The 16783-nt window shown below is 43.6% G+C and overlaps 1 long non-coding RNA gene across 7 annotated transcripts in view; it reads right to left on the bottom strand.

Annotated features, from left to right (window-relative positions):
- LOC140454057 (uncharacterized) overlaps positions 1–16783 on the bottom strand; it is a 37742-nt gene that overhangs the window by 20237 nt on the left and 722 nt on the right. For 4 of the 7 annotated variants that reach the window (XR_011952556.1, XR_011952552.1, XR_011952555.1 and 1 more), the window contains exons 2-3: positions 10433–10526; positions 4816–4941 (exon numbers count right to left, since the gene is read on the bottom strand). This is a non-coding gene — a long non-coding RNA (uncharacterized lncRNA). Of the gene's footprint in view, positions 1–4815; positions 4942–10432; positions 10527–10687; positions 10783–16783 lie in introns of those variants that run through there. The other 3 variants (XR_011952553.1, XR_011952554.1, XR_011952558.1) reach the window with 2 other exon arrangements.

Genomic DNA, 16783 nt, shown 5'->3' with positions numbered 1-16783 from the left:
CTGGGACACATGCACCAACCAACCCGGCCGACCACTTCGGCTACCCCCACCCCCTCCGTCACCACACTGCCAAGGACATGCAAGTCCTCTATCCACAAATCCGAGCCACCCGACACCTGGAGGAAGAACAGCTCATCTTCCACCTTGGGAACTTTCAACCACACGGCGTCAAGGTTTCCTCATCTCCCAATCCCCAACTTATCTCAGATTCAACCCTCCAACTCAGCACTGGCCTCTTGAACAGTCCCACCTGTCCATCTTCCTTTCCAATTGTCCATTCCACCCTCTCACCACGACCCTCCATCTACAACCACCTATTGCCACCCTAGCTCCCTTCCCTCCAACTCCAAACACCCCTCCCTATTTATCTCTCAGCCATATTCCACCACCCACATTTCTGATAAATTGCTGACATACCAAATACGTCAATTCCCCTGCTCCTTGGATGCTGCCTGACCTGCTGTGCTTTTCCAGCGCCACACTTGAACACAAACCGGAAGAACAACACCTCATCTCCCACTCGGGGACCCTGCAACCCTCTGGCTTCAACATAAAATTCAATAATTTTAGGTCCTGAACTCTCCCACGTCTTAGTGCCTTTGCCCCCTACCCCACATACCAGGCCTTGTTATTACGTAGCCTGCCATTACACACTACCTATGGTTAGCCACTAACAGTCCCCATAAACAGCTATTCACCCTCCCCCCGTCAGATCGTTATCCACTCCTTTGTCCAACTGCTCTTATCTCTCTCTTTGGACTCTATCCCCACCTATCATTTACTCCTTAACCCCTACCTTCTGCATAAAACAGACTTTTTTTTCTCAGTAAAATCAGTTTCTGAGGAAGCATCACTGGATCGAAAATGCGAACTGATTTCTTTTCACAGATGCTGACAGATCTGCTGAGCTTTTCCAGCACCTTCTGGTTGTTGTGTGTGATTTACAGCATCCGAAGTTCTTTAGGTTCTAATTTACCCAGAGTATCTAATTCAGGTCCAACAGACTGAAACAGTGCTTATCAACCTTCCCAGTCCACACTAACTCCATCTCTCTCCCAGTATCTGCTCTCTCTCCCACTCCTTCACATTCAGTCCCCCCTCACAGTGACACTGCGCCTGCAAAGCTGATGGTCATGTGTGGGCCTGCTGGACCCACACCTCATTCACTCCCAATGGCTGGAGGATCATGCCAACTCTCCTATTGGTTTGAAGTTGTGTCAATCAGCCAGGCCCCATTGTGACATGACTGGTGGGATCCTCCCAGGTCCATCAGAGGCTGAGGGGTGACCTCATAGAGGTTTATAAAATCATGAGGGGCATGGGTAGGATAAATAGACAAGGTCATTTCCCTGGGGTCGGGGAGTCGAGAATGAGAAGGCATAGGTTTAAGATGAGAGGGGAAGAAATTAAAATGGATCTGAGGGGCAATATTTTTCCCCACTGATGTTGGTTCGTGTATGGAATCTTCTGTCAGGAAGTGGAGGATGTTGGTACAATTAAACCATTTGGCATTTGGATTGCTTTATGAATAGGAAGGGTGTAGAGTGATATGTGCCAAGTGTTGGCAAATGGATCTAGATTAGGTTGGGATATCTGGTCAGCATCTCTACGGCTCTGCCCTGTGATGAGCTTCATCATTCACAGTGAATGCGTCAGTATCACAGAGCACAGGGACTGGAGGCTATTCTGCCCAATGGGGCTGTACTCTCTCCCTCTGGAGATGGTGCCAGTCAGTCCCAACTCACCTTCCATTTGGACATAGCCCTCCAAATCCTTCCTTAAAAATGTTAAATTTCAAATTTGTTTTGACAATAACTACTGAATCTGCATCCAGCCGTCGGTCAAACTGTTGCAGATGCTCAGAACTTAGTGAGCAAAATAATCTTCACATTTTTCTTTGCATTATTTGCCTGTTACCTGAAAATAGTTACTAACATTGTGACGTTAAAGATTTCTCACTCTGTCTCTCTGTAAATGAAATACCCTGGAAACAAATCAACTCCTGGTCGAAATCACTGCTTAACCTTCTCAGGTCCAAGGAGAATTGTCTGACCTTCTGCTAACTCTCCATAAAAGAGAAACCTATCTTAATTTTAATTTATTAGTGCCATAGAGATGTACAGCACTGAAACAGACCCTTCAGTCCAACTTGTCCATGCCGACCAGATATCCTAAATTAATCTCGTCCCACATGCCAGCCCTTGGCCCATAGCCTTCGAAACCTTTCCCAATCACATATCCAGTGAGATGCCTTTTAAATGTTGTAACTGTACCGGCCTCCACACTTTCTCTGGCAGCTCATTCCATACACATACTACGATCAGCTTGAAACTTTGCCCCTAATATCCCTTTTCAATCTTTTCCCTCATGCCTGTGCTTTCTAGTTTTGGACTCAACTAAACAGGAATAAGACCCTGGCTGTTTACCCTATCCATGCCCTTAACGATTTTATCAACCTCTATGGTCACTTCTCAGCATCCGATTCTCCAGTGAAAACAGCCTCAGTCTATTCAGCCTCTCCCTATAGTTCAATCCCTCAACCCTGGCAACATCTTTGCATCTTTTATGAATCCTTTCAAGATTCTCAATATCATTCCAATAGCGGGGAGACAAGGACTGAAAGCAGAATTCCGGAAGTGGCTGAATGAATCTCCTGTACAGCCGCAAACTGACGTCACAACTCCTGTACTCAATGCACTGACCAATAAAGGCAAGTACACCAAACACTCTCTTCACTACCCTGCCTATCTATGATTCTACTTTCAAGGAATTATGAACCTGCATTCCAAGATCTCTTTGTTCAGCAACACTCCCCAGGACATTCCCATTAAGTGTATAATTCCCACCCTGATTTGCTTTTCCAAAATGCAGAACCTCACATATATCTAAATTAAACTTCATCTGCCACTCCTCAGCCCATTTGATCGGAGTCTCATTGTACTTTCAAGTAACTTTGCTATCCATTGCACCTCCAATATTGGTGTCTATTGTAAACCTGCTAACCATAGCTCCTATATTCACATAGAAATCATTTATATAAATGGCAAAAAGCAGTGGACACAGTACCCAGCCTGACAGCATATTGCTCATCACAGGCTTCCAGTCCAAAAAGCATCCTGCACTATGACACTGACTGCTCATCAAGGTTAGAGCTCATGGCATACAGGGAGATCTAACCATTTGGATACAGAACTGTCTCAAAGGCAGAAGACAGAGGGTGGTGATGGAGGGTTGATTTTCAGACTGGAGGCCTGTGACTAGTGGAGTGTTACAAGGATCACTGCTGGATCCACTACCTTTCGTCATTTATATCAATGACTTGGATGTGAACATAGGAGGTATAGTTAGTGAGATGACACCAAAACTGGAGGTGTAGTGGACAGTGAAAAAGATTACCTCAGAGTACAATGGGATCTTGATCAGATGGGTGAATGGCTGAGCAGTGGTATTTTGGGAAAGCAAATCTTAGCAGGACATATACTCTTAATGGTAAGGTCCTGAGGTGTGTTACTGAACAAAGAGGCCTTGGAGTGCAGGTAGATAGGATAGTGAAGGCAGCGTTTGGTATGCTTGCCTTTATCGGACAATGTATTGAGTACAGGAGTTATGAGATCATGTTGCAGCTGTACAGGACATTGGTTAGGCCACTTTTCGATCGTTGCGTACAAATCTGGTCACCCTCCTCTTGGAAGGATGTTGTGAAACTTGAAAGGGTTCAGAAAAGATTTACAAGAACGTTGCCAGGGTTGGAGGATTTTAGCTATGCTGGGGGTTGAATAGAGGTTGAATAGACTGGAGTTGTATTCCCTGCAGCGTCGGAGGCTGAGAGGTGATCTTATCTATGTATATAAAAACATGAGGTGCATGGATAGGATAAATAGACATAGTCTTTTCTATAGCGTGGGGGATCCCAGCACTAGAGGGCATAGGTTTATGGTATGAGGGGAAAAACTTTAAAGAGACTTGAGAGGCAACGTTTTCACACAGAGGGTGGTACGTGGATGGAATGAGCTGCCAGAGGAAGTGGTGGAGGCCATTACGATTGCAACATTTAAAAGGCATCTTCATGTGTATATGAATAGGAAGGATATGGGCCGGGTGTTACCAGGTGGGACTAGATTGCGTTGTGATATCTGATCAGCATGTACTGGTTGGACCGACGGGTCTCTGTTTCTGTGCTGTCCATCTATGATTGTTTGATCTTCCAGCCAATTCCGTATCCAAACAGCTAGTTCTGCCAGAATTCTATGGTATTGAACCTGCTAACCAGTGTGTTATGTGAAACCTTGTGTCTTTCTCAAGTCCAAGTTAATGATTTCAATGCACAAAGCTATGCTGACTCTCCCTAATAATTTATTGCTTTTCCAATGACATGTAAATCCTTTCCCTGAGAATCCCTTCCAACAACATCTCTGCCACTGACTTCAGGTTCACCGGTCTATAGATCCCTAGCTTTTCCTTACCACCTTTCTCAAATAATGGCGCCAGTCTTACCGCACCTCACTTGTGGCGATCGATGATACAAATATCGCAGCGAGAGGCCCAGCAAAAGCTTCCCTCATTACCCACAAAGTTCTGGGATACACCTGATCAGATTCCAGTGATTTATCCACCTTTATGCGTTTTAAGACATCCAGTACCTCCTCCTCTGTAATATGAACACTTGCCAAGTTATCACTATTTATTTCTCCAACATCTCTAACTTCCATATCCCCTTTCAGTACAAACTGACATGAAATACTGATAGAATCTCTCCCACCTCCTGCTGTTCCCTTATAGTCCCCTAGGGACTTACTCAAACCCAGTGTTTTGTACCTGCCATATCCTCCCTTCATTTTCTTGAGCAGAGACTCAATTTCTCAGATCATGCAGCATTCTCGACGCCTCCCAGCCTTGGCCTTAACAGGAACATACTGTCTGTGTACTCTCATTGACGCAAGTCTATGGAGGCAATGGCAGATGAGGACAGAGAAACAATCATTATCAGTAAAGAGGTAGTGTTGGGAAAGCTAACAACTCATCCTTATCTCTATAATTCCTCTCGAGCCTCAGAACTATCACTATCTCTGCATCAAAATCATCTCAATCTCTGCAACATCCTCCAATCTCTAATCTCCTCCAGTCTCAACACACTCTCTATCTTTCATCTTGTCCACCCTCACAAATCTCTGTGATGTGCCTTTCTTTAATTCCAGCCTTCAGGATAACCCATTTTTATTTCAGATTCCTACACCCAGAGCTCCACAATGTCCCACTTAACCTCTGTCACATTTTCCTCCAAAAATGTTAATTAATCACGTAACATCTATTCTAATATCACCTTCTCTGACCTGGTTTCTATTGTGGCTAGTCACATTCCTATATTACGCGTCTGTTGTCTACATGACGGAAAACGGTTTTGTGGTCCATTGGGTTTATGCTGTAAAGAAATCTTCCAGCTGACTATTTTAATCGCATTTTCCAGCACAGACCCCATAGACCTGTCAGCCTTGGCCTTGCAAGCGTGTTCCTAAATAGATTTTAAATGCCTTCTGGATTTCTGTCTTTCACTCTCTTCCAGACAGTGAGGTTTAGTGCAACTGTTGCTCTATGCTATCACCCACAGGGTTTCGAGCAGCTAGGTCTGTGCGAACCACAGATCGCCCACACATTGTGAAGGATGGCAGGGTCCCTGAGACGGGGCACAGGATATTTCCCAGGATGGTTCAAGGAATGAGGGATTTTAGTTGCAGAATGTGTGGGGCTTTTTTAACTTAATTGTTCACGTGAAATGTGTGTTGCTAATACACATCAAGAATAACCATCCGCAATTAATGGACTCTCATTTTCAACCTCTCCCCTTGCCTGTGCTGTGGTAATATTCAGGTTAACCACTACTAGATATCTCTCTCTAATGAGAGAGCAGTCCTATGGTCGGGTAGGACAATGCTGACTTCATCTTTTACACAGTGATGCCACTGTGCCGCGAGGGTGGGAAAAGGGAATGCTGAAGGTGGTGGATGGGAAACCTCTCAGGTACAGCACTTTATCCTGGAGGATGTTCACTTTGTTTAATATCGTTGGGTGGGGGGGGGGTGCACTGATGCAGGCAAGTGGAGAATGTTCTAATACAATCCTGATGTGAACCTTATAGAGAGCAAACAGACATTGGGGAATCAGGGGTTTGGGGAAACTGAGGAGTTCTCCTTGTAGCAAAGGAAATTTGGGGAGCTGTGACAAAGCGGTTTACAAAAGTTACACATTATAATCAACCTTCGACCCTTCAGCTCAATATACAAGGATTACAGGACACATGTTGAAGATTTGGGAAGATCTATTGAGAGGATGGTTTGATTCAAAGGAGAACTTTTATTCAGCAAATGGTATTGATCTGGAACACAATACTCTCACACAATATGAATATCCAGGGCCTGATGTATTGAGTAATTCTGTCAGAGTTTGCCGTTACAGTGACTGAGATTACCATCTGAATATCTGCCTGTAATACAAGTTTATAAAATCCGTCACTGTCAGTTCAAGTTTGAAACTCATACAATCCCCTCCTCCTGGCCCAGGAGGACTGTACATATTACCCCTGGTGGAGGTTAGCAGGCAATTCAGGGGCAAATCTGTGTGGGTTTCTATGAGTTTCCACCTTGGGGCTTCATGTGACTGAACATTGGACAGAATATCCCAAGATTCAGTGAGATATGGAGAGCAGGATTTCCTTCCTTTTCTTTCCTTCCGTGCTGCCGCTGTTCCTCCTCAATGAGACATGGGGTGTGAAAGGCTCATGCACCTTGATGGGCAAGATGTCTCCATTCTGACCAATGGGCAACAAGCTCCTCCCAGTCATTAAACAGGGTATCCCTGAAAGATAACAACCGTGCATGCTTCCCACTGCCCAGTGCTCACAGTACATGTTTCGAAAAATGAGGGGGGACATCTCCTAGAAAAGGCATAACAGGAAAGTTCCAAAAGGTTATAAACAGTTTACATAGAGATATTCACAGGAAACCTGGGCAACAAGTTGGCAAATAGACTATAACTTGGGATAAACTGTCGAAAGCTGCACCACAAAAGGGACTGGGGAAAATGAGCAGGAAACACAGAAAGCGAGCACACAGTTACAACATGGAATCAGGAAGGGGAATGGAATGCTGTCCCTTATTTCAAAGAGTTTGCAATATAAGAGTTTGGAATATATACCTTAGGGCAACTAAACAAATGGCAAGTGAGACCACATCTGGAGTAACGTGAACAGATTTGGTCACTTTAGTTCATGAAATAGAGAAGTTTATTGGAGGCATTTCAGAGAAGATCCATTGGGATGATCCCTGTTTTGAAGGGATTATCCTGTAAGCAAAGGCTGAATAAGTTGGGAATATACTCACTGGACTTTGGAAGAATGGGAGATGATCTCTTTGAAACATACAGGATTCTGTCAAGGTTTGACAGGGTAAATATGGAGAGGATGTGTCCCATTACGGGTGAGTCTTGAACCAGATTCTGGGTCAGTCGCGGAATCAAGGGTTCTGTTTCTGATTTGTCAAGTTAAAGGCAACACCGACACAGGTTAGGGATTCAGTAGCAATGGCGCTGGGGTGAAAAGGAGACAAGCAACGTTTAAGAGATTGGAATTCCTGGTGTTTGTGATTGTGTAGATGTCTGATCAGAAGGTCACCTTGGGGTCAGATATGAAAGCAATATTGTGAAGAATGTAGTTCTGCCTCAGACACTTCCCAGTGAGAGGGAGGGACACAGCAGTATGGGAAATGAATTTGGAATAGCAACTGAAGGCAATTGGTTTAACAATTACAGTGTTTCATTGGATTCAACTGCAGCTAATCGAAGCATGGTAAGCAGTTTGATAACTGAGTAATAATGGAGTAATGGAGAGGGATGATGGGGAGGGAGAGCTGGGCACTGTCAGTGTACATGGGAAACCTAACACGGTGCTTTTGGGCGATGTTACCTCCTGGCAGTGTGTAGGTGAGAAACAGGACGGGCCAAGGATAGATCCTGGAGGGACACCAAATACAATGAACTCAGAAAGGAAAGGGAGAGTGGAGATGGAGCAGGATTTTCCAATGATGGTGAGGTCAAATATTAGGTTTTAGCCGAATGGGAGAGAAGGACATAACCAGAAAAAACAGACAGACAGATCATGGAACAATATTGCAATGTTGGTGTGTGTGTGTGTGGGGGGGGGCGGGGGGGGGGGGAAGAGCGGTGACAAGCAGGAGGATGAGAGAGAGATTTGGAATGTCCATGATTTAGCTACACTAGTGTAAATGGTCAAGATGACCTCTAATAAGGCTCGACAAGGGACTTGAGGAAATGCAAGTTTAGGACTAAATTGAGGAGCACCCTTGTGAGGCAGTTTGGCTCGGTGGGCTAGTGGAGAGGGAGGAAAGAAGCAGAGGCAGCTGATCAGATTGTTTCAATGTTATGGACAGAGAAACTCCATGTGCTCCTCACTCTTGTTGTTGGAGGGGAGGATGGAGGAGACATGGTAATGGACATTCTTTTTATTTCCAAAACAATAAACAAAACCTGTGATAGTGATTCTAAAAATAAGTGAACAAACCTGTCGTATTTATCATTTATCAAGAATATTAAAATATACAACTGAAGTTCAGGTTTGAATCCCAAATCGGTAGAGGGTGGCTCTGAAGTCAAGAAAAAACAACTGTAATGAAGAATCTACTGTTTGCCATGGAACCATTGGGGATGTTTTTCTGCTATTGACAATGTCCTTAAGGGAAAGAAACCCGTCAGTAGGCCCATCAAATCACTCATTGTATTAATCACTGCACAGTCTCAACAAAGGAATGAAACTGGATGGACCACATTACATCTACCAATGCACTGGAAAATACAACAACACAATCAGCCCTCTTGACCCTGCAACTTCCACCTCACTGTGGGCCAACAGCAGCAGCAAAACTGTACTCCAGCCCAATCTGAAATCTCATGGCCTGATATCCCCCACTCAACCATTAACATCAAGCCAGGGGAATCAACCCTGGTTCAATGGTGAATGCAGGAGGGCATGCCAGGAGCAGTACCAGGCATACCTAAAAATGAGGTGCCAACCTGGTGAAGCTAACAAACCTGCATGCCAAACAGCACAAGCAAAACTAAATAGAACTAAGTGATCCCATAGCCAATAGATTAGATGTGAGTTCTGCAGTTCTGCCACACCTCGTCAAGAATAGTGATGGACAATTAAACAACTCACTGGAGGAAGCATCACAGATATCCCCACCCTTACAGATGGAGAGGTCTCACACATTCATGCAACAGATAAGAGGACAGCAATAGCAGCGATTTTCAGCCAGCAGTGCCAAGTGGATGAGCCTTCTCCATTGGTCCCTGACATCACAGATATGAATCGACTTGGTTGAAAACTCATTTCAAATCAGATCAAGAAATGGATAAGCAGTGTAAAAGTATGGGCCCTGCCAATATTTTGGCAATAATACTGTTGGCTGTGCTCCAGAACCTGCTGCCCACCAAGGCAAGTACTGCTCCAGCAATGGCACCTACTGACTTTGTGGAACATTACTCAGGGATGTTCCAACACAAAAACACAGGGCAGATCCAACTCAGCCAATTCCCCTCCATCAGTCCACACTCGCTCAGCAGTGAAGTGATGGAAGGTGTCATCAACAGTGTTGTCACGCAGCTGCTCAGCAATAACCTGCTCACCGATGCCCAGTTTGGGTTCTGCCAGGGCCAATCAGCTCCTGAGCTTGTGACAGACTTGATTCACAAACTGACAATCAGCTGAATGAGGTGAGGATGACAGACCAGCCCCCCTCCAAGACCACTATTTCGACTTCAGTGATATCACCTGACCTCACCAGTCTCAGCTCATTCGCTGAAACTCTCATTCATTCCATTTATTAACTCTAGATTTCATTATCTAAACCAGCATCCCACATTCACCTTCCCGATAATCTCAAGAATATTGAAAACTCTACTGCTGAAGTGCTCACTTGTACCAAAACTTGCCGATCAATCAAAAGACTCCCATTTTTAAGCAACAACAATTTACTTTCGGACATTTGAAATAATTCCTGGCTGTAATCATTCCTGTCTCCCTGCACCACACACCCTTTCATATCTCAATAACTCATTTTAGTTCAGACTCTCAATGATGTGTTTAAATTTGAGTTCACCTGTGTGACGGTTTCTATAGACTGCAAAGGAACATGGTCTGGAATCCCCACTCTAACCCTCTAAGATCTGCTTTCTTTCTTTAAGGCATTCTTGAAAAACTGCTTATTTGGCAATGGTTGTGGTCACTGGACACAATATTCGCCATCTGTAGCCTTATGTCAAAAGTTCTCAATAATATTTTTTGTGAAATTAAAACCATGATGATTTGTAAGGATATCTTCTACTCTTCAATATCGCTGAGTGAATAATCTGTAATGTCTCTTACCCAACCACCTTCACCTTACAAACTGCAGCAGTACAAGGAAGTCAAACATCACCCTCTCCACAGGCAACAAGGCTTTGGCATTGATCACTGGTTTCTGTGGAAGGAGAAATACACAGTTGATGTTTCAGGAAGTGCAATATGAATTATAGGGAATGAAAATGGTGCAGAATTTGACTGTCAGAAATTGAAGGAAAATGCACTCGCTTATTGGAAAAAAGAATTCTTGACTGTCAAAGATATTGTGGAAAAAATAACCTGATAATGGAACAGCGTATGGTCAGGAGCCGGGCAGCAGTGGACAATTCATTTACATTCCTGAAGAAGGGCTTATGCCCAAAACGTCGATTCTCCTGCTCCTTGGATGCTCCTTGGCCTGTTGTGTTTTTCCAGCTCTACATTTTTCAATTCATTTACAAATCAGTTGTGAAAGTAAAAGTAAAATACTATACAGAGCAAAAATACACCCATGAGAGACTGAGGAAGCTAGATAATGAACAAGTGGACATCAGAGAACCCAGAGTTGAACCAGAGCAGAGTTCACTTTTATGATCCCACAGTCAAAGATGTCTAGCACAGAAACAGGCTTTTTCGGTCCAACCTATGCCAACCAGATATCCTAACCTAATCTACCTAAATTAAATCCTTTTTGCCACTCCTCAGCCCATTGGCCCATCTGATCAATATCCCACTGTACTCTGAGATAACCTTCTTCATTGTCCACAATACCTCCAAGTTTGGTGTCACCTGCAAACTTAATAACTATACGGCCTCTATTCACATCCAAATCATTTAAATGAATGACGAAACAAATCCAGAAAAAAATCCATTTCTCTGGGTTTGAATGTGCTCTGTGTAAATCCTGCCCTATGACTCTTTTTTACCAGGGAAGGCTGTACAAATATCCCTCTGAACTTTGCCCCTTACAAAGCTGGCAGCCGCGCACGTGTCCAGTGAATCATTGCCACGAATAAAGATGGCGGCGCTCACTCAGGCCGATTACTCAACAAGGCACATTCCCATTTGCTGCAAAAACGGGACTGTAAGTTTCAAATTTGTATTTTCCGATGTGCAGCAAATGATTGTAAAACCTCTCAGACCATACCAACACCATTTCCCTCCCACTTCCTGCTGTGTATTTCTTTCCTTACCGACAGCTCACCGCGCACACACATTCCGAACATCCGCGCCCACCGCGGAGGATGATCACGTGGTATAGTCTAGTACCCCCCCCCCCCTCATTCATTGATTGGCCGGAGGACCAACTGCCCCGCCAGGTCCTCCAGCTCCTCCCCTGTCTAGGCATTGGTCCGCCGCTGACATCAATCACTTCTTCGGTCCAACCTGTCGGTGACAACCAGATATCCAAACCTAATCTATCTAAATTAAATCCTATCTGCTTGTCCTCAGCCGATTGGCCCATCTGATCAATATCCCATTGTATTCTGAGATAACCTTCTTCATTGTCCACAATACAACTGTTGGCTGGAGCTTGCGCACGGCTTTTGTTGCTGTTTCTCAGTTACAAGAGTGAGAGACAAAGTTAAAAATCACACAACCACCTGATGAAGGACCAGCAAAGTAGTGCTTCCAAATAAACTTGTTGGACTATAACCTGGTGTTCTGTGAATTATAATTTTGTCGATCCTAATCCAACACCTCCAAGTCACGAGTGATGGAGGCATGCATAATACAAGAACAAAAGATCTAGGAAAAGGAGAAGGCCGTCCTGCCCTTCGAGCCTGCTCTACCATTCAATAAGATCATGGCTGATCATTTTGTGGACGCAGAACCATTTACCCACGTTCTTCCTGTATTCCTTAATTAATTATTTCTCTTTTTAAAAAACTAACTTAGCTTTAAAAACATTACTGAACTAACATCAACTACTTCCCTGGGCAATGCACTCCATAGAGGTCAAGAAGTTCCTTCTCAATTCAGTCCTAAATTTGCTGCCTGTAATCTTGTGGTGATGCCCTCTTGTCCTAGCTTCATCTGCCAGTGGAAACATTCTCTCTATTTCTATTTTATCCATTCCATTCATTATTTTTTATATCTTTCCATTCTTCTGAATTCCAATGAATATAATCCCAATCTACTCAGTCTCTGTTAAACCAAACTCCTCACCTCCGGAGTCAACATAGTTAACCTCCTCTGCACCCCCTCTCGTGCCAGTACATCCTTGAGCAAGAAAGGAGATAAAAACTACATGGAGTACTCCAGGTGTGGGCTCACCAGCACCCACTATGGCCCACCTCTGCTTTTAAACACAATCCCTTCAGCAATGAAAGACAATATTCCATTTGTCTTCTGAATTGATTGTTGTACCTGGTGACCAACCCTCATACAGAAGGATGTTCAGGTGCCTCTGCATAGCAAATAATGCATTTTTTAAAAATTCAAGTAGTAATCTTTTTACTAATATTACTCCAACCAAAGAGTATAACTTTACATTTATGAACATAATATTCCACTTGCCAAACCATTGCCCACTCACTCAATGTATCTCGTTTCCTCTGCAAAGTTTCCCAGTCCTCTACACACTTTGTTCTGATACTCGTCTTAGTGTCATATGCAAACTTTGACACCCTACATGTGGTCCCCAACTCCAAATCATCTGTATCAATTCTAAATAATTGCAATCCCAACACTGATCCTAGAGGCACGCTACTAGTTTCTGATTGCCAGCCAGAATAAGGCTTATTTATCCCCAGTCTTTGCTTCCTGTTAATCAACCAATTTTCTATCCATGCTAATACTCTATCCCATGCACCCTAAGACAATGCAATAGCCTCTTGTGCAGCACCTTGTTGAAGGCATTTTGGAAATCCAGGCACGCCGCATCCTCTGGGTCCCCATTGTCCACCTTGCTCGAAATGTCTCCACAGAATTACAAACGATTTGTCAAGCATGACCTGCCCTTCATGAATCCATGCCCTGTCTGCGCAATGGGACAATTGCTATCGAGATTCCCTGCTATTTCTTCCTTGATAATAGACCAAAGCATCTTTCCAACTACAGAAAATAAACTAACTGGTGTAGAATTCCCTATCTTTTGTCCACCACCTTTTCTTACAGTCCTTCCTTTTCACTGGAATATGTTTTTGCTGAGCACTTCCTAAAATGTCTTTGAAAAATTTTCACTGCTCATCAACTGTCCCACCATAAAATCTTTGTTTCCAGTCTACTTTATCCAGGTTCTCCCTCATTCTATTTTAGTTCCCCGTGTTCAAGCACAGGACCAAGGTATTAGATTTTATCTTCACACTCTCCATATGTGTTCTAAATTCAACCTTACAGTGATCACTTCTTACAAGAGGATCCCTAACTCTGAGATCATTAATTATTCGTGGCTCATTGCACAGGGGCCAGATTTTGGATAGCTTGCTCCTTGTCAGTTCCATTTCATACTGTTCAAAAAAACTATCATGGATACACTTAATGAACTCCACATGGCTACCCTGACTGAGCTGGTTCGACCAATCTACATGTAGATTAAAATCACCCATGGTAATAGACATGCCATTTTTACAGGCGTTAGTTACTTCTTTGTTTATTGCCGATCCCAATGTGACGTTATTATTTTACCTACACACTGTGCCTATCAGTGACTTTCTTGTTAACAATTTGAAAGCATCATTCTTGTTTCTCCTAATGTATGGCAATAAAAACAACTGCTTGCATTGTATGGAATCTTTCAGAATAGCAAATCTCCTAAGGTGCTTCATGGATGATCAAAACATTGATTAAAGAGAATGATTTTAAAATACATCTTAAAAGAGGATAGAGAAGGTTAGGGAGGGTATTCCACAGACTTCTGTCCTTGGCAGCTCCAATTGTGGAGTGATGCAGGTGTGGTGGGTTGGAAAGGGAACGTGCAAAGGGGAAATCGAGGAGTGCAGGCAGTGCATAAAGTCTTAAGGACAGAGGAGGTTCTGGACTGAGTCTGTCTGTCGTAGACAGTATGGCTGCCTCATGGAATTTGAAGCACCGCAATGGGCCCATGCATGTCATGTTAGTCAAGGATAGTATAACGGTGGCTGAGAGAACATTTGATGAGGACTTCTCTACTGAAGTAGTGTGGGCTGAGGTTAGAAACAGGAGAGGGGAGGTCACACTGCTTGGACTTTTTAATTGGCTGCTGCAGAGGTCCAGGGAGGGGGAAGAGAGGATTAGCAAAATTACACTGGGTAGGAGAGAAAGTAACATGGTGGTCATTATGGGGGACTTTAACTTCCCAAACATTGACTGAAAATGCTATAACTCTAGTATATCAGATGTATCAGTTTTTGTCCAATGTGTACGGGAGGGTTTCCTGACACAGTATGTCGAAGGGCCGACAAGAGGGGATGCCACATTGGATTTGGCGCCTGGTCATGAACCGGACGAGGTGTTTGGTTCAGTTGAAGGTGAGCACTTTGGAGAGATGAGTACAATTCAGTTATGTTTAGTTTAGCGATGGAAAGTGATAGGTACATGCCACAGGTGAAGACTTATCGAGGGGGCAGTGGCAATTATAATGCAATTCAGCAAGAATTAGGATGCATAGAATGGGGTAGCAAAATGCAGTGGATGCAGAAAATAGAAATGTGGAGCTGGTTTAAGGAACAGATATTGTGTGTCCTTGATAGGTATGTCCCTGTCAGACAGGGAGGAAGTGATAAGGTAAGGGAACTGTAGTTTACGACAGAAATTGCATCTCTTGTGGAAATTGGAGAGTTGCTAAACGAATATTTCTCATTGGTTTTCACTCAGGAAAATGAGAATATTGCAGACAATAATGAGGTAGAAGATGTTAGACGAGAAAGGATCGAGGTTAGTTACGAACAGGTGTTATCAATTCTAAAAGGATTGAAAGTAGACAAGTCCCCTGGGCTGAATGGTATTTATCCGTGGATTTTCTGGGAAGCTAGGTAGAAGATAGCAAATACTTAGGCTTTGATATTGAGTCGTCATTGCCTACAGGTTCAGTACCAGGTGACTGGATGACTGCAAATGTTATGCCCTTGATCAAGAAGGACAGTCGAGATGACCCAGGTAATTATATACCAGTGAGCCTTACTTCTGTTGTAGGAAAGGTTTTGGAAAGGATTATGAGAGACAATATTTGTAATCATCTGGCAAACAACAATATGATTTCAGATTGTCAATATGGTTTCGTCAAGGGCAGGTCGTGTCTCACAAACTTCATTGAGTATTTTTGAGATGGTGACCAAGCATTTTGATGAGGGTAGGGCAGTTGACGTGGTATACATGGACTTCAGTAAAGCCTTTGATAAGGTTCCAAATGTTAGGCTCTTAGAGAAAATGCAGCGACATGGAATTGAGTGTGATTTAGTAGTTTGGATTAGAAACTGGCTTTCTGAAAGAAGGCAGCGACTGGTGGATGATGGAAAATAATCAGCCTCCAGTCCGGTTATTAGTGGTGTGCCACAAGGATCTGTTTTGGGACCACTGCTGTTTGTCATTTTTTATAAAAGTCTTAGATGCAGGCATAGGTGGATGGATTGGTAAATTTGCAGATGACACGAAAGTCAGTGGAGTAGTGGACAGTGTGGAAGAATATTACAGGTTGCAAGGGGACTTGGATAAACTGCAGAATTGGGCTGAAGGGTGGCAAATGGAGTTCAATGCAGCTAAATGTGAGGTGATACACTTTGTGAAGAATAACAGGAAGGCAGAGTACTGGGTCAATGGAAACATCCATGGTAATGTAGATGTGCAGAGGGATGTTGGAGTCCACGTACATAAATGCCTGAAAGTTGCCACCCCGGTGTAAAGTACTGTTAAGGTGGCATACGGTTTGTTAGGTTTCATTCGTGGATGGATTGAGTTCTGGAACCACAATATGATGCTGCAACTATACAAAACACTGGTGCGGCCATATTTGGAATATTGTGTGCAGTTCTGGTGCACATATTTCGGGAAGGATGTGGAAACATTGGAAGAGGTGCAAAGGAGATTTACCAGGATGTTGTGTGGTCTGGAGGGAAGGTCTTATGAGGAAAGGTTGAGCAATTTGAACGTGTTCTCATTGGCAAGAAGGCGGCTAAGAGAGGATTTGATAGAGACATACAAGATGATCAGAGGCTGAAATAGGGTAGACAGTGAAAGTCTTTTTCCTAGGATGATGACATCAGTGTGTATGAGGGGGCATAACTACAAATTGAGGGGTGATAGATTTAAGACAGATGTCAGAGGCAGGTTCTTTACTCAGAGACTAGTAGGTAATGGATTCCACGCCCTAACCAATGTAGTTAACTCAGCCACTATAGTGAGATTTAAACAATCCTTTAGATAAGCACATGGTTGATTTTGGGATAGTGTAGGGGTATGAGCTGAGAATAGTTCACA

This window comes from Chiloscyllium punctatum, chromosome 28 (genome assembly GCF_047496795.1).
Source record: "Chiloscyllium punctatum isolate Juve2018m chromosome 28, sChiPun1.3, whole genome shotgun sequence".
Lineage (NCBI taxonomy): Eukaryota > Metazoa > Chordata > Chondrichthyes > Orectolobiformes > Hemiscylliidae > Chiloscyllium > Chiloscyllium punctatum.
This window is presented reverse-complemented; position numbering and strand designations above follow the sequence as displayed.